General features: G+C 46.3%; 1 long non-coding RNA gene across 4 annotated transcripts; it reads right to left on the reverse strand.

Moving 5' to 3' along the window:
* Positions 1-10,211: 10,211 nt before the first annotated feature.
* Positions 10,212-14,754, reverse strand: LOC144389427 (uncharacterized). Of its 4 annotated transcripts, none has more exons than XR_013453474.1 (6): positions 14,215-14,754; positions 13,116-13,145; positions 12,848-12,994; positions 12,414-12,542; positions 12,144-12,221; positions 10,212-12,044 (listed from the first exon to the last, which is right to left on the reverse strand). It is a non-coding gene; the product is annotated as an uncharacterized LOC144389427 (long non-coding RNA). The 4 variants fall into 4 exon arrangements; XR_013453471.1 differs by having other exon boundaries at positions 12,812-12,994; positions 14,215-14,748; XR_013453472.1 differs by having other exon boundaries at positions 12,812-12,994; positions 13,107-13,145; positions 14,215-14,746.
* Positions 14,755-21,819: the final 7,065 nt, after the last annotated feature.

Consider the following 21,819-nt stretch of genomic DNA (forward strand, 5'->3'; position numbering starts at 1 on the left):
CATCGGAGAAGAACGACGTGGGACGAGATCAACGTGGGACGCACCATCGGAGAGGAAAGACGAGGGACGAGATCAACGTGGGACGCACCATCGGAGAGGAACGACGAGGGACGCACCATCGGAGAGGAACGACGAGGGACGAGATCAACGTGGGACGCACCATCAGAGAAGAACGACGTGGGACGAGATCAACGTGGGACGCACCATCGGAGAAGAACGACGTGGGACGAGATCAACGTGGGACGCACCATCGGAGAGGAACGACGAGGGACGAGATCAACGTGGGACGCACCATCAGAGAAGAACGACGTGGGACGAGATCAACGTGGGACGCACCATCGGAGAGGAAAGACGAGGGACGAGATCAACGTGGGACGCACCATCGGAGAGGAAAGACGAGGGACGAGATCAACGTGGGACGCACCATCGGAGAGGAACGACGAGGGACGCGCCATCGGAGAGGAACGACGAGGGACGAGATCAACGTGGGACGCACCATCAGAGAAGAACGACGTGGGACGAGATCAACGTGGGACGCACCATCGGAGAAGAACGACGTGGGACGAGATCAACGTGGGACGCACCATCGGAGAGGAAAGACGAGGGACGAGATCAACGTGGGACGCACCATCGGAGAGGAACGACGAGGGACGCACCATCGGAGAGGAACGACGAGGGACGAGATCAACGTGGGACGCACCATCGGAGAGGAAAGACGAGGGACGAGATCAACGTGGGACGCACCATCGGAGAGGAACGACGAGGGACGCACCATCGGAGAGGAACGACGAGAGACGAGATCAACGTGGGACGCACCATCGGAGAGGAAAGACGAGGGACGAGATCAACGTGGGACGCACCATCGGAGAGGATCAACGTGGGACGCACCATCGGAAAGGAACGACGAGGGACGAGATCAACGTGGGACGCACCATCGTAGAGGATCAACGTGGGACGAGATCAACGTGGGACGCACCATCGGAGAGGAAAGACGAGTGACGAGATCAACGTGGGACGCACCATCGGAGAGGAAAGACGAGGGACGCACCAATCGGAGAGGAAAGACGAGGGATGAGATCAACGTGGGACGCACCATCGGAGAGGAAAGACGAGGGACGCACCATCGGAGAGGAACGACGAGGGACGCACCATCGGAGAGGAACGACGAGAGACGAGATCAACGTGGGACGCACCATCGGAGAGGAAAGACGAGGGACGAGATCAACGTGGGACGCACCATCGGAGAGGATCAACGTGGGACGAGATCAACGTGGGACGCACCATCGGAGAGGAAAGACGAGGGACGCACCAATCGGAGAGGAAAGACGAGGGACGAGATCAACGTGGGACGCACCATCGGAGAGGAACGACGAGGGACGAGATCAACGTGGGACGCACCATCGGAGAGGAAAGACGAGGGACGAGATCAACGTGGGACGCACCATCGGAGATGAACGACGAGAGACGAGATCAACGTGGGACGCACCATCGGAGAGAAAAGACGAGGGACGAGATCAACGTGGGACGCACCATCGGAGAGGAAAGACGAGGGACGCACCATCGGAGAGGAAAGACGAGGGACGAGATCATTGTGGGACGCACCATCGGAGAGGATCAACGTGGGACGCACCATCGGAGAGGAACGACGAGAGACGAGATCAACGTGGGACGCACCATCGGAGAGGAAAGACGAGGGACGAGATCAACGTGGGACCCACCATCGGAGATGAACGACGTGGGACGAGATCAACGTGGGACCTTCGTGGACTGTATTGTAACGTGTATTGTATTGTAACTATTGTAACGTGTATTGTATTGTAACTATTGCAACTGTATTGTATTGTAACTATTGTATTGTATTGTAACTGTATTCCTTATCACTTTGTTTAAAATTTTTAATTTTTAAACAAAATTAAAAAACTTGAATCAATTTAAAAGTCTTTTGATTCTTTGTTTCGAGAACAAAGAAGTGAGGCCTCATTCGAGGGCTTTCCCAACACTTCACAATTTAAAGATGGGACACGAGCACCGTGGGACCTTTGTGGACTGTTTGTATTGTATGTTTGCATTGCATTTGTTGTGTTCAAAAATGAAGAAACGCCGGACAGACAAAGGTCATCGCTGATCAAAAGGTTAAAATCAAATGTATTTAATAAAGGAGATGGCGTTGCGGTAAAAAGAACATCTCAGCTGAGGAGCCGCTGGTCTCAGCGACCAACAGGCCCCAGGTCAGTCCTTTGACCATCCCTAGTGCCCGTCTGTCGCCTCCACCTGTGAACTCCAGAACAATGGTTCCTACAGGTATTTATAACAATGCTTAAAGGTGTGAAAGTCAGTGTCCACACCTCTGGGAGTGGTCTTCTGGTGAGTTCAATGTAACTCGGATTTCGAATGATCCTCAGTCAATATCAGTTGTTGTTCAAGTATTACATGCATGCATTCCAGTTGATCACATTACATCAAATACAATCATAACTGCATTGGTATTATTCTAGTACAGTTGCAGAATTACAGTGGTCTTACAATATTGTCATTACTTTATTGATTACACAGTTTCAGAATCATGGCTGTATTCCGGTGTAAACTATATGCATTTTATTAATTTTATGAACCGGATTGTCAATTTGTTTCTAATATCCTACACATTGTATTGTAACTGTATTCATCACTTTTAGTTAATAAATTCTTTAATAAATTTAAAAGTTGACTCTTTTGATTCTTCTGCAGCTGTAGAAATATATCTACGCAACTAGATTCAAATATATTCCAATATCGAGCGCATTAGGCGCGTCAATAACAGGAGAAATTCATTCAACGAGACATAACTAAGTAGTTGTAGCCTAGCTGGTCTGTTTTATTCATGCAATATACAGTCAGTCAACACAGGCAGCCTGTGCAGACATTTGACCCTGAAAAAGAATCTTCAAAGACCATGGAAAGGGACCTGTGCAGGCTTTTTCTTTAGGTCTGTTGAGCTGCTTCAGAATCAAAATATATACATGCAGTCCTATAACCTTGGTGAGGAGGCTCTATGGCCGATGTCAAAACTCGCACCAAAATCAAATCTATTTAGAGTGGAAAGGTGTATTACAGGTAATAGTCTAAATATGGCTAGATTTGAACATCCATTCATGGTTGCCGATTCGATTCATGGGCGATCTGGGTTAATTTAGAACGATTCGATTCGATTCAGTGACTTAAATTCGATTCAGTAACTTTACTGGACAGTGCAGGCAAAGTTTCTGAGATCCCTGTTGTTTCTTGTAAGGAAATCAGGTTTAAATTAATTATGGATATTATAAACAAGCAAACAACACTTAATGGCAAATGTATTAACCTTTTATTTGAATCAGGTGCCATTTTCAATGTAAACATTAGATAATAATTACACAATGTTTGGATCAATTCACAGAACCCCGGATGTTCAACCACATCGTAGGGTCTCATGTCTTTACAGATAAACTTGTTACTGTGATGTTTGGTGCTGGCGAGGCCTGAGGCGTCTGCAGAGCTGAGTTACCTGCTGCTGCTGCAGCGGTGACGCTGCTAGAGGTCCTGACTGTCGCCGTTGTTTAATCCCACGGCGCCGTAGTAGATGACCGGAAAGATTCGTTGTGTTTCCGTGGTTTTTTATTTGGCTTCTACATATTCTACAAACAGCGACCGACTTATTTAGAACACCTCCGTGTTTGTAAAAGCCAAAATGTTTCCACGCGCTGGATCGATAAGTTGGTTTGTAAATGTCTCGCTCGCAGTCGTCTCCTCCACGCTGTGTTTTGTTGTTGTTCAGAGTTTATCGCGGCTGCTGCTGCGTACTGATGACGTCACAGACAGGCAGACTGGATCCAGTAACGTTTAACGTGTCTAAATTGCCAAATAACAAACAAACACACATCCATACCGGTTTTGTGCTTAAATCCAATGTGCAGTTTCCAAGTATCGATAGAAATCAATTATGTACCATTTCAATCGATATGTAATCGGAATGCAGATTTGCGGAGCACAGATCGATTCAGTTGGATCGCAGGAATATAAATCGATTAATTGATTCAGTGGATGAATGGTTACACCCCTAGTCATTAGTAATCCGACTGCATTCACCAAACTAACGGGAGAAGCATGTTCGTGACATCAGTGTGCAGCGGCGAAACTAAGATTTCTCTGAAGATGGACTATAAAGAAGCGCATCTTAGATCACTCGGTTCATGAGCTGCTACAGTGCTGAGTCATGCAGAATAAATGAGTCCGCGTTTCTCAGTCATGATCCTTTTTTTTCCCCTCGTGAACGCCAAATGATCACTATTTAAATGTTGCCGGCGCAAGGGATTATGCGATGGAATCATCTCCTTTCCTTTTGTGAAGGATGGTCCAGCGGTTCCTCTGCTAAAGGAGCCAAGTAGGGAAGCATTGAAGCTCCTGCCTTAGCGTTTAGAGAATTCAAACAGCTCTTGTTGTTGCAGCCACTTACACTACTTTTAATGTTGTGTAATGTTTACCTTTAATGGGTTTTGCAAAATGCAGTCAGTGAGTTGCTGAATATCCATCACACTCACTTTATGGCAATGAGATCAAAGAATAAAAAACAAGGACTTTCCCATATAACAGTGTATTTTTTTATAAGGATGCTCTTTTTAGAAAGTCAATCCAGGAGTCTATGAAATGAATTCAAGAGCTAAAATAACACCAGGGTGATGTTTGAGGGCTATTTTTCAAAAAGCTATTCTTAATATTGGTTAATAAATCACCCAGAATCCCCTTTTTTAGCCACGTACGTGTGCACAAACAAGACATTTGTTATGTATACACCAGACTGATGTACACAGAAATATTAAATACAGATATATGTTGGGCCATGTCGCACCATGGCACACTTCAGAACTGTAGAGATGGAAATGTTTATTGTGACAAACGCCTGGTTTATACATTTCCCAACTGTACATCAGTCTTACAATGCGGGCCCTGACAGAAAAAGGGAACCACTGCTGTAAAGAGTCAGTTAAATCTCTTTTTGTCCCTTTCGCTTACTCTGCCTGAGGAAAATAATCTGCCTAATAATTGTACACACAGTGTAGTTTGTAATGCAAACTTTCCCTGTCAACAGTCAACACCACCTTTTATGCGTCGTGTCATTCCAGCCTCTCTTCATGTCAGCTGACAGTGGGGGCGTGTCCGAGACTCCCGACTCAGAGCAGAGTACCCAACGAAGTAGAGGGCAGCTGGGTCCGGCGGCAGAGGAAGGGCGACGGGGGGCCGGGCCGGGCCGGGACTGCGTGGTCTGTCAGAATGCAGCAGTGAACAAAGTGTTGCTGCCCTGCAGACACGCCTGTGTGTGTGACAGCTGTGTGTCACACTTCCAACACTGCCCCATGTGCAGGGCCTTCATCCAGGAGTCCTTCACACTGGTACAGGGACCACCTGCACAGCAATACTGAGCTCTATTTTACTCAAGACAACACATGCAGCAGGATCGGTACGATGGCAACCGTCACGCCAAACTGGTTACAGCTGTGGGTTAACCGATTATTGGCCGGGTTCCAATTGGTCTCAGCAACGAGAACAGCGACAATGGTGCATCTTAAAAGACTTTACTTTGTTTTGCTTTATTTGGAGTATTAAAGCAAATAAGTGAAGCATGGACATTAAGGAAATAATTCAAAAATGCTGTGAATATAAGGAACTGATGAGTAAAAAAAAAAAAGGTCAGTCGATATTTCATTTTTGTTGTATTTGTTGCAGGACAATGTTGTACAGCACAGTTTTTAATCTGCATGTGAACTAGCCACAGTTAGTAGAGTGTGGATTTGGGATATAAAGTACTGCATTCATGTATTTTCTGTGCCAATGTGAGGGTTTCGGGACAGCGGATGTCACATGTGTGCGATTTTGGGCTATACAAAATAGAATAAAATCAATGTAAAATTGAATTGAATCTATTGATCTTGTCCCCCCCTGACGGTGATGGAGGAGCAGAGGATGGACTCCATGATGGCCGTGTAGAAGTGCACCGTCATCGTCTTTGGCAGGTTGAATTTATTTTCCAGCTGCCTCAGGAAGAACACCCTCTGCTGAGCCTTCTTGGGGATGGAGCTGATGTTCAGCTCCCTCTTGAGGTCCTGGGTGATGATGGAGCCCACACGGGGTGATGGTGGAAGGCGGGGCTCTGTCCTTCCTGAAATCCACAACCATCTCCATGTTGTATAGTATCCACGGTTATATTGCACCCATAAAAGCAATGGGGGAACAAGTTAGACCTGGCTTGTAACCTCAAGTGAGTGTGTAAATATCAAAGTGACCATAATAAGCACATTAGTTAATGCGCCCAGTGTCTTCATAAAGTCCAGAGCCGTGCCGATTTTTGATTTTTCCTTTGTAACTTGTAGCTGTACTGGGAAGTCTTCACTCTGTTCTGTCAACACTACGGCTGTCAAAATTGTTCAGAAATGACGTTCGAATATATTCCAATATCTGGTTGCGCATTAGGCGCGTCAATAACAGGACAAATGAATACAACGAGACAGAACTACTTGTATAGGTCGTTTATTGAAGTTTAAACCGATTTAACAACATATTACCTGCACACAAATAAGTAAATTAACTGACGGACAAGAGCGCGGACCTCTCTCTCTCTCTCTCTCTCTCTCTCTCTCTCTCTCTCTCTCTCTCTCTCTCTCTCTCTCTCTCTCTGCGCAGAGCGGTTTGAATGAACGACAACAATAAACAACAATAAACAAACGCTGAGTGCCAATCAAGAGTTTTGTGTAAGCAATTTAATGTCGCGAGCTCCATTCAGTGATTAAACTGAAGCTTTTAACGTAGCGACTTTGAACGCTGCGCGCTCCGCTGGAAACACGCAACTTTTCATCGGCATGAAACGGCAAATAATCAAACTAGTGCATGAAGCTGTTGTAGCCTCTAGTCTATGTTATTCATGTAATTGTCATTCAGTAGTCACGTCACAATCACTGTGACGCGCGACCGCGACGCACGTCACGGTCGCGCGTCACGGTCGCGCGTCACGGACGATGTTAGTTATAGGGAAGAACAGACGAGAGCATCGGAGAGGAAAGACGAGGGACGAGATCAACGTGGGACGCACCATCGGAGAGGAACGACGAGGGACGAGATCAACGTGGGACGCACCATCGGAGAGGAACGACGAGGGACGAGATCAACGTGGGACGCACCATCGGAGAGGAACGACGTGGGACGAGATCAACGTGGGACGCACCATCGGAGAGGAACGACGAGGGACGAGATCAACGTGGGACGCACCATCGGAGAGGAAAGACGAGGGACGAGATCAACGTGGGACGCACCATCGGAGAGGAACGACGAGGGACGAGATCAACGTGGGACGCACCATCGGAGAGGAAAGACGAGGGACGAGATCAACGTGGGACGCACCATCGGAGAGGAAAGACGAGGGACGAGATCAACGTGGGACGCACCATCGGAGAGGAAAGACGAGGGACGAGATCAACGTGGGACGCACCATCGGAGAGGAACGACGAGGGACGAGATCAACGTGGGACGCACCATCGGAGAGGAAAGACGAGGGACGAGATCAACGTGGGACGCACCATCGGAGAGGAAAGACGAGGGACGAGATCAACGTGGGACGCACCATCGGAGAAGAACGACGTGGGACGAGATCAACGTGGGACGCACCATCAGAGAGGAAAGACGAGGGACGAGATCAACGTGGGACGCACCATCGGAGAGGAAAGACGAGGGACGAGATCAACGTGGGACGCACCATCGGAGAGGAAAGACGAGGGACGAGATCAACGTGGGACGCACCATCGGAGAGGAACGACGTGGGACGAGATCAACGTGGGACGCACCATCGGAGAGGAAAGACGAGGGACGAGATCAACGTGGGACGCACCATCGGAGAGGAACGACGTGGGACGAGATCAACGTGGGACGCACCATCAGAGAGGAAAGACGAGGGACGAGATCAACGTGGGACGCACCATCGGAGAGGAAAGACGAGGGACGAGATCAACGTGGGACGCACCATCGGAGAGGAAAGACGAGGGACGAGATCAACGTGGGACGCACCATCGGAGAGGAACGACGTGGGACGAGATCAACGTGGGACGCACCATCGGAGAGGAAAGACGAGGGACGAGATCAACGTGGGACGCACCATCGGAGAGGAAAGACGTGGGACGAGATCAACGTGGGACGCACCATCGGAGAGGAAAGACGAGGGACGAGATCAACGTGGGACGCACCATCGGAGAGGAAAGACGAGGGACGAGATCAACGTGGGACGCACCATCGGAGAGGAAAGACGAGGGACGAGATCAACGTGGGACGCACCATCGGAGAAGAACGACGTGGGACGAGATCAACGTGGGACGCACCATCGGAGAGGAACGACGAGGGACGAGATCAACGTGGGACGCACCATCGGAGAGGAACGACGTGGGACGAGATCAACGTGGGACGCACCATCGGAGAGGAAAGACGAGGGACGAGATCAACGTGGGACGCACCATCGGAGAGGAAAGACGAGGGACGAGATCAACGTGGGACGCACCATCGGAGAAGAACGACGAGGGACGAGATCAACGTGGGACGCACCATCGGAGAGGAGCAACGTGGGACGGGAGCAACGTGGGACGCACCATCGGAGAGGAAAGACGAGGGACGAGATCAACGTGGGACCTTCGTGGACTGTATTGTAACGTGTATTGTATTGTAACTATTGTAACTGTATTGTATTGTAACTATTGTATTGTATTGTAACTGTATTCCTTATCACTTTGTTTAAAATTTTTAATTTTTAAACAAAATTAAAAAACTTGAATCAATTTAAAAGCTGACTCTTTTGATTCTTTGTTTCGAGAACAAAGAATGGAGGCCTCATTCGAGGGCTTTCCCAACACTTCACAATTTAAAGATGGGACACGAGCACCGTGGGACCTTTGTGGACTGTTTGTATTGTATGTTTGCATTGCATTTGTTGTGTTCAAAAATGAAGAAACGCCGGACAGACAGAGGTCATCGCTGATCAAAAGGTTAAAATCAAATGTATTTAATAAAGGAGATGGCGTTGCGGTAAAAAGAACATCTCAGCTGAGGAGCCGCTGGTCTCAGCGACCAACAGGCCCCAGGTCAGTCCTTTGACCATCCCTAGTGCCCGTCTGTCGCCTCCACCTGTGAACTCCAGAACAATGGTTCCTACAGGTATTTATAACAATGCTTAAAGGTGTGAAAGTCAGTGTCCACACCTCTGGGAGTCTTCTGGTGAGTTCAATGTAACTCGGATTTCGAATGATCCTCAGTCAATATCAGTTGTTGTTCAAGTATTACATGCATGCATTCCAGTTGATCACATTACATCAAATACAATCATAACTGCATTGGTATTATTCTAGTACAGTTGCAGAATTACAGTGGTCTTACAATATTGTCATTACTTTATTGATTACACAGTTTCAGAATCATGGCTGTATTCCGGTGTAAACTATATGCATTTTATTAATTTTATGAACCGGATTGTCAATTTGTTTCTAATATCCTACACATTGTATTGTAACTGTATTCATCACTTTTAGTTAATAAATTCTTTAATAAATTTAAAAGTTGACTCTTTTGATTCTTCTGCAGCTGTAGAAATATATCTACGCAACTAGATTCAAATATATTCCAATATCGAGCGCATTAGGCGCGTCAATAACAGGAGAAATTCATTCAACGAGACATAACTAAGTAGTTGTAGCCTAGCTGGTCTGTTTTATTCATGCAATATAGAGTCAGTCAACACAGGCAGCCTGTGCAGACATTTGACCCTGAAAAAGAATCTTCAAAGACCATGGAAAGGGACCTGTGCAGGCTTTTTCTTTAGGTCTGTTGAGCTGCTTCAGAATCAAAATATATACATGCAGTCCTATAACCTTGGTGAGGAGGCTCTATGGCCGATGTCAAAACTCGCACCAAAATCAAATCTATTTAGAGTGGAAAGGTGTATTACAGGTAATAGTCTAAATATGGCTAGATTTGAACATCCATTCATGGTTGCCGATTCGATTCATGGGCGATCTGGGTTAATTTAGAACGATTCGATTCGATTCAGTGACTTAAATTCGATTCAGTAACTTTACTGGACAGTGCAGGCAAAGTTTCTGAGATCCCTGTTGTTTCTTGTAAGGAAATCAGGTTTAAATTAATTATGGATATTATAAACAAGCAAACAACACTTAATGGCAAATGTATTAACCTTTTATTTGAATCAGGTGCCATTTTCAATGTAAACATTAGACAATAATTACACAATGTTTGGATCAATTCACAGAACCCCGGATGTTCAACCACATCGTAGGGTCTCATGTCTTTACAGATAAACTTGTTACTGTGATGTTTGGTGCTGGCGAGGCCTGAGGCGTCTGCAGAGCTGAGTTACCTGCTGCTGCTGCAGCGGTGACGCTGCTAGAGGTCCTGACTGTCGCCGTTGTTTAATCCCACGGCGCCGTAGTACACTGTAAACCCGAATTAGTTGACTTTACTCGCAAATCGCGTGGAAACCCGTTGCCCTATCCCACTTTAGTTTTTACGCAAGCTGAAACTAGAACTGTTGAGTTGTATTAACGTGGAACCGTAAGTTTTTACACAAGCTGAAACTAGAAATGTTGAGTTGTATTAACGTGGAACCTTACGTTTTTACACAAGCTAAAACTAGAAATGTTGAGTTGTATTAACGTGGAACCGTACGTTTTTACACAAGCTGAAACTAGAAATGTTGAGTTGTATTAACGTGGAACCGTACGTTTTTACACAAGCTGAAACTAGAAATGTTGAGTTGTATTAACGTGGAACCGTACGTTTTTACACAAGCTAAAACTAGAAATGTTGCGTTGTATTAACGTGGAACCGTAAGTTTTTACACAAGCTAAAACTAGAAATGTTGCGTTGTATTAATGTGGAACCTTACGTTTTTACACAAGCTGAAACTAGAAATGTTGCGTTGTATTAATGTGGAACCTTACGTTTTTACACAAGCTGAAACTAGAAATGTTGAGTTGTATTAACGTGGAACCTTAACTTTAGTATTTATATTTATTAGTAGTGTTTTCTCAAAATCATTAGATAAAACTAGCTATTATGACTTGTTATTACTACTCATCATTTAACACAATTATTGTATTTTCCTCTAATTTAATTTGCTTTTGATTTTTTCGTGTTTTTAATATGTTATTAAACACTGTTTCAATTAAATTGGATAAAAAAAACAGAAACACCTGTAAATGCTCCAACGCATTTAACTTTTAATAAAAATGGCCAAACACAGCTAATCACAAAAAGGATCCGTTTCATCTGCCTCAATGAAGGGAGGCCAGAGCATGAACCAACATACTATCATATCAGAACAATATCTAATTCCATCTACATAGACTGATGAAGAACTGAAATATGTATGTATGTATGTATGTATGTATCTATACAATGTCCTATGTCTTTCCGCTACAACTTCGCTCAGTTTAAATTGTCACACAAGTCACATCCTTTAGCACGCTTCCCACAAAATATAAGTGTGTATAGGTGTGTCAGTTTTGTTTGTGGGTGTTGTGTGTGGGTGTTGTATGTGTTGGGGTGTGTGTCTGCGTTTTATGCGTCTGTTTGTCCACCTGTTTTACAGAAAATAAGAAGGTTTACCCCACAGGTAAGAAAAAAAAAAATAGTCAACAGTTTCTTAAAGTAGACTTGACATCTCTTTACATTGCGAGCTGATTTTTCAAAGTCTGTAGCTTTGGCTTTAGGTCAGTGTGAACTAACAAGAGCAATACCTGTTGGATGAACTGAAATGTGAGCTTCATAGTCTTGGGGTAGTTAAGATGGAGTGCATACATGAGTCCAAACACAATGCACATTGCTTTGGGCAGATCTTGAATGCTGTCCATCACGACTTCTCCCTCAATGATGCTTTTCAACGAGGCTGGACTGAGATGCTGGGAAGATGTGAGCACAGCACCTTTACGCTCAATAAGAAGTATCCCAATGTCTGGGTCACAAAAACAATCATCATCGTCAGATTCCTAAATAAAGAAAAACAGAAGAGCACACTCATTACATTATATTTCTCATTTGAAAAAAAACTTTCATTAAAAATGATAAGAAAGCAAGAGCTTACTTACAAAGCCTGCTTTGAAGAAGTCTGTGGGTTGTCCCCAAGGATGATAGGAAGCCCTCTGACACTCAGTTGGCTCTGTAGTCTTTTGGGAATTAAACACAGTACCACAAGTTAGATAGCTAAAATGAAAAACAAATAATGATCTCTAAGAAAGCTTAAACAGGCCGAGCAATGTTTGGATAGAATTATGCAACTAATAGAGTAGCATTGTGATATGATGTTTATACCTAACCGAAGAAAAACAATGCCAAGTACATAATGTGGATGGACTTACATTGGTCTGTCCAACATTCCCTCTCTTGGATCCAAATAACTCGAGGAGACGAGGACTGTGCCGGTCGATGCTCTCATAGAATTCCGTCTTGAGGTTCTTGCCCACAATCCTGCTGAACTCCATGAAGACCTGAAAAATACAGAGAACAATAAAAATCTGAATTTAGATCAACTGAACTATACAAGGCAGCTAAGCCATCTGCGAAGTAGTGCTGTCCTGAAAAACATCCATGAATGTCCTTTTTATACGATTTGAAATATTGATGTTTAAATTAAAAACATCATGCCCCAAATTAAAAATACCAATGTTTCCTTTAAAGAGGACAAGAGAAATATACATCTAGACACATTATATAATAGAAAGATAATTATTTGTTATGTTCTCTTTCTTAAACATACTTGATCTTCGGTGAAAAGGGCAGGCCAGCGTCTCACCATCGTGCTTATGGCAGGTTCCGACTCCACTACCTAATTTCTTCTCAGAACAAACGTCTGATCCATCTTCTGTTTCACAAGAGGTCCGTTTGGTGTTCTCTTCTGCATTTCATCAACCAAGTCTTTACAGGCACCCTCCAGGGCTGCCTGATCAAATGCACACACATTGTTGGTGTAAGCAGGGAAATGGGACAGTTCTACCATAGTTGTTTTAACCGATGTTTTAAAAGGTAACCCCTTTTCGCATAGATAAACTCACAGTACGTACACTTCCACAGCATCCTCACACCACAAGAATCTGTAAAACAAGAAACTGTTTAGGTCAACAACTCAGCACAACAATGTCACTGCTAAATACAATAAGGTAATAAAACCGAAACAACACCTGTGTTACAGAGAAAACCGGCATGAAATTAGCGTGTGTGAGGCCGGTTACACACTGCCGGCGTGGCATTTCTGTTGCGTGTCAGCTGCGTGGATTTTTCTATCTTTTCACACCAGAAACGTGCCTGACGCGGCGCTGCTGCTGCTAGCCGTGTCTGGACACATGCATGTTTCCCATTGATTTACTGCACTCAAGCAGTATACTTCATGTTACACATCAATATATACTGATTTGATTACAGCAAAGACAACGTCGGCAGTATTGACGGTAAATATACTACAGTATATTGCATTCTGTACAGGTGCAATATTTGAAAATCGATCATCTTTTTTTTTTTTTAATTACATTTGTATATCTGCATTTATGTCATAAACTCGAGACTTTCGAACATCAACATGTCATTTATTAATTTGTATTCATGTCAAAATGAAATATACTAATATATCTTTTCATATAAAATCTTGCCTGGAAACGCTTCCAATGCTTGCGTGTGGCGTGAAATAGCCGTCGGTCCTGTTTCTAGCAGGCGTGTGTAAGCTCTAACCGTTTAACTATAAACAGACACGCCACGCAGCCAGTGTGTAGAGAGTGAGAGGGAAAAAGAGAGCGGCCAGTGAATCAATGGCTGCAAGTAGCTCGGGTGTAGCTAAACACCTCCACAGCGGATGTAATTTGCCCCGACAGCGGTTGAATCGTTTTTCTATTGCGTAAAATGGCGGTTGAATAAATGATACAGTAGAACAAACTAACGGTATGCGAGCCGTCCTCAGACTGTTAACACTAAGTTAACTTTAAGTTCAGCTAACACTTTTTGAGTAGCTAGCTAGCTAGTTTTAGCAATAAGCATGTATTAACACCATGCACAGGTTCAAACATTAACATTAGACGGAAATAAAATCTGCGTCAAATTATCTGCAAGCTTTTGGGTATTAAACATTCCCACAAAGATAACTAGGCTACAATAGTTATTTTACATACTAACCATTCCACTTCCACGAGTAAAGTTGCTTTCTTGGATTCCGTCTTCTGCTGCCGATGCCTGTGCTCGTCCCGCACGGTGAAGAGACCCTTGGACGCACGTTAGACGTTGGTCTGGTCACGTGACCAGGCAGCTTTTTGAATTAGCCCCTCCCCTTTCTTCCAAAAGTGAACATACCGAGATATCTGTGCTAAAAATGATTAGTGCAATGAATTTTTCAGCTAATTAGTACAAACAACTAATGTTGTTTAGTAATGATAGCAGGTTTTTACTAAACATAAAAGAATAAGTAATGATCACTCGTAAGTTTAATTAGAAACAAAATCCGGGTTTACAGTGTAGATGGCCGGAAAGATTCGTCGTGTTTCCGTGTTTTTTTATTTGGCTTCTACATATTCTACAAACAGCGACCGACTTATTTAGAACAACTCCGTGTTTGTAAAAGCCAAAATGTTTCCACGCGCTGGATCGATAAGTTGGTTTGTAAATGTCTCGCTCGCAGTCGTCTCCTCCACGCTGTGTTTTGTTGTTGTTCAGAGTTTCGCGCGGCTGCTGCTGCGTACTGATGACGTCACAGACAGGCAGACTGGATCCAGTAACGTTTAACGTGTCTAAATTGCCAAAAAACAAACAAACACACATCCATACCGGTTTTGTGCTTAAATCCAATGTGCAGTTTCCAAGTATCGATAGAAATCAATTATGTACCATTTCAATCGATATGTAATCGGAATGCAGATTTGCGGAGCACAGATCGATTCAGTTGGATCGCAGGAATATAAATCGATTAATTGATTCAGTGGATGAATGGTTACACCCCTAGTCATTAGTAATCCGACTGCTTTCACCAAACTAACGGGAGAAGCATGTTCGTGACATCAGTGTGCAGCGGCGAAACTAAGATTTCTCTGAAGATGGACTATAAAGAAGCGCATCTTAGATCACTCGGTTCATGAGCTGCTACAGTGCTGAGTCATGCAGAATAAATGAGTCCGCGTTTCTCAGTCATGATCCTTTTTTTTCCCCTCGTGAACGCCAAATGATCACTATTTAAATGTTGCCGGCGCAAGGGATTATGCGATGGAATCATCTCCTTTCCTTTTGTAAAGGATGGTCCAGCGGTTCCTCTGCTAAAGGAGCCAAGTAGGGAAGCATTGAAGCTCCTGCCTTAGCGTTTAGAGAATTCAAACAGCTCTTGTTGTTGCAGCCACTTACACTACTTTTAGTGGGTTGCTGAATATCCATCACACTCACTTTATGGCAATGAGATCAAAGAATGAAAAACAAGGACTTTCCCATATAACAGTGTATTTTTTTATAAGGATGCTCTTTTTAGAAAGTCAATCCAGGAGTCTATGAAATGAATTCAAGAGCTAAAATAACACCAGGGTGATGTTTGAGGGCTATTTTTCAAAAAGCTATTCTTAATATTGGTTAATAAATCACCCAGAATCCCCTTTTTTAGCCACGTACGTGTGCACAAACAAGACATTTGTTATGTATACACCAGACTGATGTACACAGAAATATTAAATACAGATATATGTTGGGCCATGTCGCACCATGGCACACTTCAGAACTGTAGAGATGGAAATGTTTATTGTGACAAACGCCTGGTTTATACATTTCCCAACTGTACATCAGTCTTACAATGCGGGCCCTGACAGAAAAAGGGAACCACTGCTGTAAAGAGTCAGTTAAATCTATTTTTGTCCCTTTCGCTTACTCTGCCTGAGGAAAATAATCTGCCTAATAATTGTACACACAGTGTAGTTTGTAATGCAAACTTTCCCTGTCAACAGTCAACACCACCTTTTATGCGTCGTGTCATTCCAGGCTTTTTTCATGTCAGCTGACAGTGGGGGCGTGTCCGAGACTCCCGACTCAGAGCAGAGTACCCAACGAAGTAGAGGGCAGCTGGGTCCGGCGGCAGAGGAAGGGCGACGGGGGGCCGGGCCGGGCCGGGACTGCGTGGTCTGTCAGAATGCAGCAGTGAACAAAGTGTTGCTGCCCTGCAGACACGCCTGTGTGTGTGACAGCTGTGTGTCACACTTCCAACACTGCCCCATGTGCAGGGCCTTCATCCAGGAGTCCTTCACACTGGTACAGGGACCACCTGCACAGCAATACTGAGCTCTATTTTACTCAAGACAACACATGCAGCAGGATCGGTACGATGGCAACCGTCACGCCAAACTGGTTACAGCTGTGGGTTAACCGATTATTGGCCGGGTTCCAATCTGTTCTTCCTGAAATCCACAACCATCTCCATGTTGTATAGTATCCACGGTTATATTGCACCCATAAAAGCAATGGGGGAACAAGTTAGACCTGGCTTGTAACCTCAAGTGAGTGTGTAAATATCAAAGTGACCATAATAAGCACATTAGTTAATGCGCCCAGTGTCTTCATAAAGTCCAGAGCCGTGCCGATTTTTGATTTTTCCTTTGTAACTTGTAGCTGTACTGGGAAGTCTTCACTCTGTTCTGTCAACACTACCGCTGTCAAAATTGTTCAGAAATGACGTTCGAATATATTCCAATATCTGGTTGCGCATTAGGCGCGTCAATAACAGGACAAATGAATACAACGAGACAGAACTACTTGTATAGGTCGTTTATTGAAGTTTAAACCGATTTAACAACATATTACCTGCACACAAATAAGTAAACTAACTGACGGACAAGAGCGCGGACCTCTCTCTCTCTCTCTCTCTCTCTCTCTCTCTCTCTCTCTCTCTCTCTCTCTCTCTCTCTCTCTCTCTCGGTGCATGCTGGGAGTGAGTGTGTGTGAGCGTGTGTGAGCGTCTTTGAGCGGTTTTCTCTATTTGTTTTTTTTCCCTTAGTTATATATATTAATTTAATGTGGTTTAGTGGTTGTTTTTCACTTTAGTTGTGGGGTTAGTCGTGGGTTTTTTTTTCTTTGGTTTTCTTTTCTCCTGCCGGTGTCTCGCCGGTCGGCGTCTCTAGACGCCATGGTAAATGGGGACACGTTCTCCCAGCTCACGAGGAAGCACGGCATTAAGATCGCCGCGGGCTTCCCGTGCAGCGTGGAGGACATCGGGTTGGCTGTGGGGGAAGTGGTCGGGCACGGCAGCGTTAAGTCGGCCGCTCGGATGAACGGGGCCGTGGTCATTTTCCTGGACCAGGTGGAGAAGGTGAACCGAGTCGTCGAGGCGGGCCTCACGGTGAATGAAATGTTTGTGCAGGTGTTGCCACTGACGCAACCGGCCACGAAGGTGGTTCTATCGAACGTCCCTCCGTTCATCACCGACGAATTTCTCAGCAGAGAACTCTCCAGACACGGAAAGGTGGTTTCACCGATCAAAAAGATCTTGTCTGGATGCAGGTCTCAGTTACTGAAGCACGTGGTGTCTCACCGCAGACACCTCTATATGATACTTAACAACCGGAATGTGGAGCTCAACCTCCGCTTCCATGTTAAGATAGATGATTACGAGTACGTGATTTTTGCATCATCGTCGGCGATGAAATGTTTCGGTTGCGGCGAGGAGGGGCACACCCGTGGGTGCCTGCCCGAGGCGCGGGGACCCGGCTCCGCCTGGCGGGGCTGCGGCGGGGGATCCTCCGGCCGCGGTTCTTGCGGGGGGGTCTCCCGCCGCGGCTGCGGCGGGGGGGTCTCCGGCCGCGGCTGCGGCGGGGGAGCCTCCGGCCGCGGTTTTGGCGGGGGGGTCTCCGGCCGCGGCTGCGGCGGGGGAGCCGGCTCTTGCGGGGGGGTCTCCGGCCGCGGCTGCGGCGGGGGAGCCTCCGGCCGCGGCGCTTGCGGGGGAGTCTCCAGCCGCGGAGGTGGCTGCGGCGTCCGTGAGGCCGTTTCCGGTTCCGCGGGCCGCGGGCCGTTGCGCTGCTGTGCCTGACCCACACGGGGTGAGTATGGAAGATGTGCACAGTGTAAATGAGGGTGTTTTGGTGGTTGAGAGAGGAGCTTTGGGTGAGGTGGCACAGGGTGAGGATGGAGGGGAAGGAAAGGAAAAGGGTGAGGGGGGGGTTAGTGTGGAACAGGAGTCAGGTGCCATAGAGGCACAGTTGGGGGGAGGACTGAATGGGGGGGTGGAACAGGCAGAGGAGGTTAAGATGGTGGAGGAGGAAGCAGGAGAGCAAAAAGCTGCAACAAAAAGAAAAAAAAAGAGGCAAGATGCAGGCAGCGAGGCAAAAGCCAGCAAGGTGGGGGAGGAAGAGGAGGCCATGGGGGGTCAGGGGCCATCTGACGGCAGTGAGAGTGAGGGCTGTGTGTCGGACAGCAGCGACATCCACAGCGCCTGTCTGACACACAGCCAGCGGGAAAAGCTCTACTCCGCAGAGCAAATCAAAATGTTTTTACAAAAAGTCAAAAATAGGAGAAATCTAAAAATCGAGGAGTTTTTCCCAGACCTGGTGTGTTTTTATAACTCAGCCAGACTCCGCATGAGCCAGCGAGAGGAGTCTGGCTTCACAGATCAAGAGGGTTTTAGACTAAAAAAAATTGTGCTAAAAGCAAAACGAGCAATCGATGATCACGAGAAAAGCCCCAATGTGTGTTTTAATTGATTTATTGGTTTCATTTTTATTTATTTTTATCATGGATACTTTAAAAGTGGGAAGCCTGAATGTGAACGGAGCCAGAGATGCCAAGAAGAGGGCATCTATTTATGAATTTAAAAAAATAAAACGTCTTGATGTTCTCTTCGTGCAAGAGACGCACAGCGACAGCACCAACGAGGCCGACTGGAGGAGGGAGTGGGAAGGGGAAGTCCTGCTGAGCCACAACACCAACCTCAGTGGAGGAGTGGGCTTCCTCTTCTCCAGGTCTTTTAAGCCAGTCTCCCTGGAGGTCAAACACATCATCGAGGGGAGGTTGTTTTTAGTCAAGGCACGGTTCGACCTTTTTACTGTTGTTTTTATCAATGTGTATGCTCCAACAATCGGTACAGAGAGGAAGCTTTTTTTAACAAAAGTTAATGATCTTTTAGATGGCTGTGCCCCGGAGGATTTTTTATTCTTGGGGGGGGATTTTAACTGCACAGAAGATGCGGCCATAGACCGCAACCACGCAGAGCCACATCCAGCTTCCCAGCACGCTCTGAGGCAGCTGGTCCGGTCTCATGGCCTGGTGGATGTGTGGAGAAGGATGCATGCAGACTGCCGACAGTACACGTGGTCCCACCTCAGAGAAGGTAGAATCTCCTCAGCCAGGCTTGATCGGTTTTATGTTTTTAAGCACCATTTTAATATTTTCAAAATGTGTACCATTGTACCGGCTGTTTTTTCAGATCATTCCCTGCTAGTGTGTAATGTTTTTATTAGGAACATTTTGCCAAAAAGCGCGTACTGGCATTTTAACTCCGGTTTAACATTTGATAGGAATTTTAGAGCGGCCCTTTCATATTTTTGGAGTGTTTTTAGGCTGAGGAAGAGTGATTTTAGTAGTCTTAGGCAGTGGTGGGACCGCGGTAAGATCGAGATTAGGCTTCTTTGTCAGCAGCACACTCTCAACGTGACCAGAGACATCACCAGATCTATGAAGGACCTGGAGACTGATATAGTGGAACTAGAGCGTTTAAACGAGTCCACAGGAGAGCGAGGACATTTTGAAATCCTCAAGATCAAAAAAATGGCTCTGGCCGACCTGTTAGACGTTAAAGCTCAGGGTGCACTGGTCAGGTCCCGATTCCAGGCCATCACGGAGATGGACACTCCCTCTAGTTTTTTCTTCGGCCTGGAGAGGAAGAGTGGGCAGGGGAGGGTGATCCACGCGCTGTTGGCAGACACAGGGTTGCCGGTGGTGGAACCATGCCAGATTAGGAGGCGAGCGGTCAGCTTTTACTCCTCCCTCTACACCAGTGAGTACAGGGAGGAGGAAGCACTGACGGAGGAGTTCGTGAGCGGGCTACCTCAAGTCTCTGAGGAGACCAACAAAGCGCTCAACAGGCCCATAACGGTGCAGGAGCTGAAGGCCGCCTTGCAGGGCATGCAGGGACGGCGTGCTCCTGGCATCGACGGCCTCCCCGCAGAATTTTTTAAGGCATTCTGGGACATATTTGCACCTGATGTCCTGGAGGTTTTTAACGAGAGTCTGGCCTCTGGTTCCATGCTGATGTCCTGCCGCAGAGCGGTCATAACGCTACTGCCAAAGAAGGGGAACCTGCAGGACATCGGCAACTGGCGCCCTGTGTCTCTACTGTGCGTGGATTACAAGCTTCTGTCCAGGGTCTTTGCCTCCAGGCTGAGGGAAGCTATGGAGCAGGTCATCCATCGGGACCAGACCTACTGTATGCCCGGCAGGTCCATGGTAGACAATGTCTACCTCATTCGTGATGTTTTGGAGGTCGCCAGCTCGTTAGGCATTAATACTGGTCTGATTTCCCTAGACCAGGAAAAGGCTTTTGACCGCGTTGAGCACAGCTTCCTCTGGAAGGTCATGGGGAGGTTTGGGTTCAGCGCTGGTTTCATAGCTAAGATCAAAGGGTTGTACAGCGAGGTTGAGAGTGTGCTGAAGATAAACGGCAGTCTGTGTGCTCCTTTTAGAGTGTATAGAGGGGTCCGGCAGGGTTGTGCTCTGTCCGGGATGCTCTATGCACTCTCCCTGGAACCCCTTCTCGGCAAAATACGCTCTAGCCTGGAGGGCCTGGTTTTACCTGGTTTTAGTAGAAGAATGATTTTATCGGCGTATGCCGACGATGTTGTTGTTTTTATTAAAGACCAGAGGGATGCAGACCTTTTAAATAACATCGTGGAAAGTTTTAGTAAGGCATCGGCAGCGAGGGTGAACTGGAAAAAAAGTGAAGCCCTCGCTGTCGGTGAATGGCGTGGCGGCCTCCCGGTTCTTCCCCAAAGCCTAGTATGGAGGAAAGATGGTTTTAAATATCTGGGGATTTATCTAGGACAAGAGAGCATCGTCCAGAAGAACTGGGAGGGCGTCACAGAGAAGATAGAGGGGAAACTTTCCAAATGGAAATGGCTGCTCCCTCAAATGTCTTTTAAAGGTAGAGTTTTGGTTTTAAACAACCTGATTGCATCCCAGCTGTGGCACCGTCTTACCTGCCTAGACCCTCCCTCAGGCTTCCTTGCCAACTTACAGAAGAAAATGGTGGATTTCTTTTGGGGGGGTCTACACTGGGTGCCACAAGGGGTGCTGTTTTTACCCAGAGAGGAGGGGGGACAGGGCCTCGTCCACCTGGCCAGCCGGACGACCACTTTTAGACTCCAGTTTTTACAGAAATATCTCACAGGTCCGGAGTTTTTAGTATGGAGGGACGTGGCCAGCTGCATTTTTAGACGTGCAAACAACCTGGGGCTGGATACTGCTCTGTTTTTAATTGATTCTAAATTTTTAAAGTTAAAGGGGCTACCTCCGTTTTATCAGGGTGTTTTTAAGTCTTGGGCCCTTTTTAATCATAAAAGGTGCCCACAGTCTTTCTCTCTGTACTGGTTGTTGAGAGAACCTTTGATCTACAGAGCAAGGCTGGACATCAGCAGCAGTGGTACCCCAGGCCTGATGGGGGCGCTGCTGAAAGCACGAGACCTGTGCCTGCAGCAGCTGGTGGACGCAGTGGGGCCGACGCTGAGCGACGCCCCGGCCCTGGGCTCTCTGCTGGGGCTGCACTCCGTCCGG

This window comes from Gasterosteus aculeatus, chromosome 18 (assembly GCF_964276395.1).
Source record: "Gasterosteus aculeatus chromosome 18, fGasAcu3.hap1.1, whole genome shotgun sequence".
Classification (NCBI taxonomy): domain Eukaryota; kingdom Metazoa; phylum Chordata; class Actinopteri; order Perciformes; family Gasterosteidae; genus Gasterosteus; species Gasterosteus aculeatus.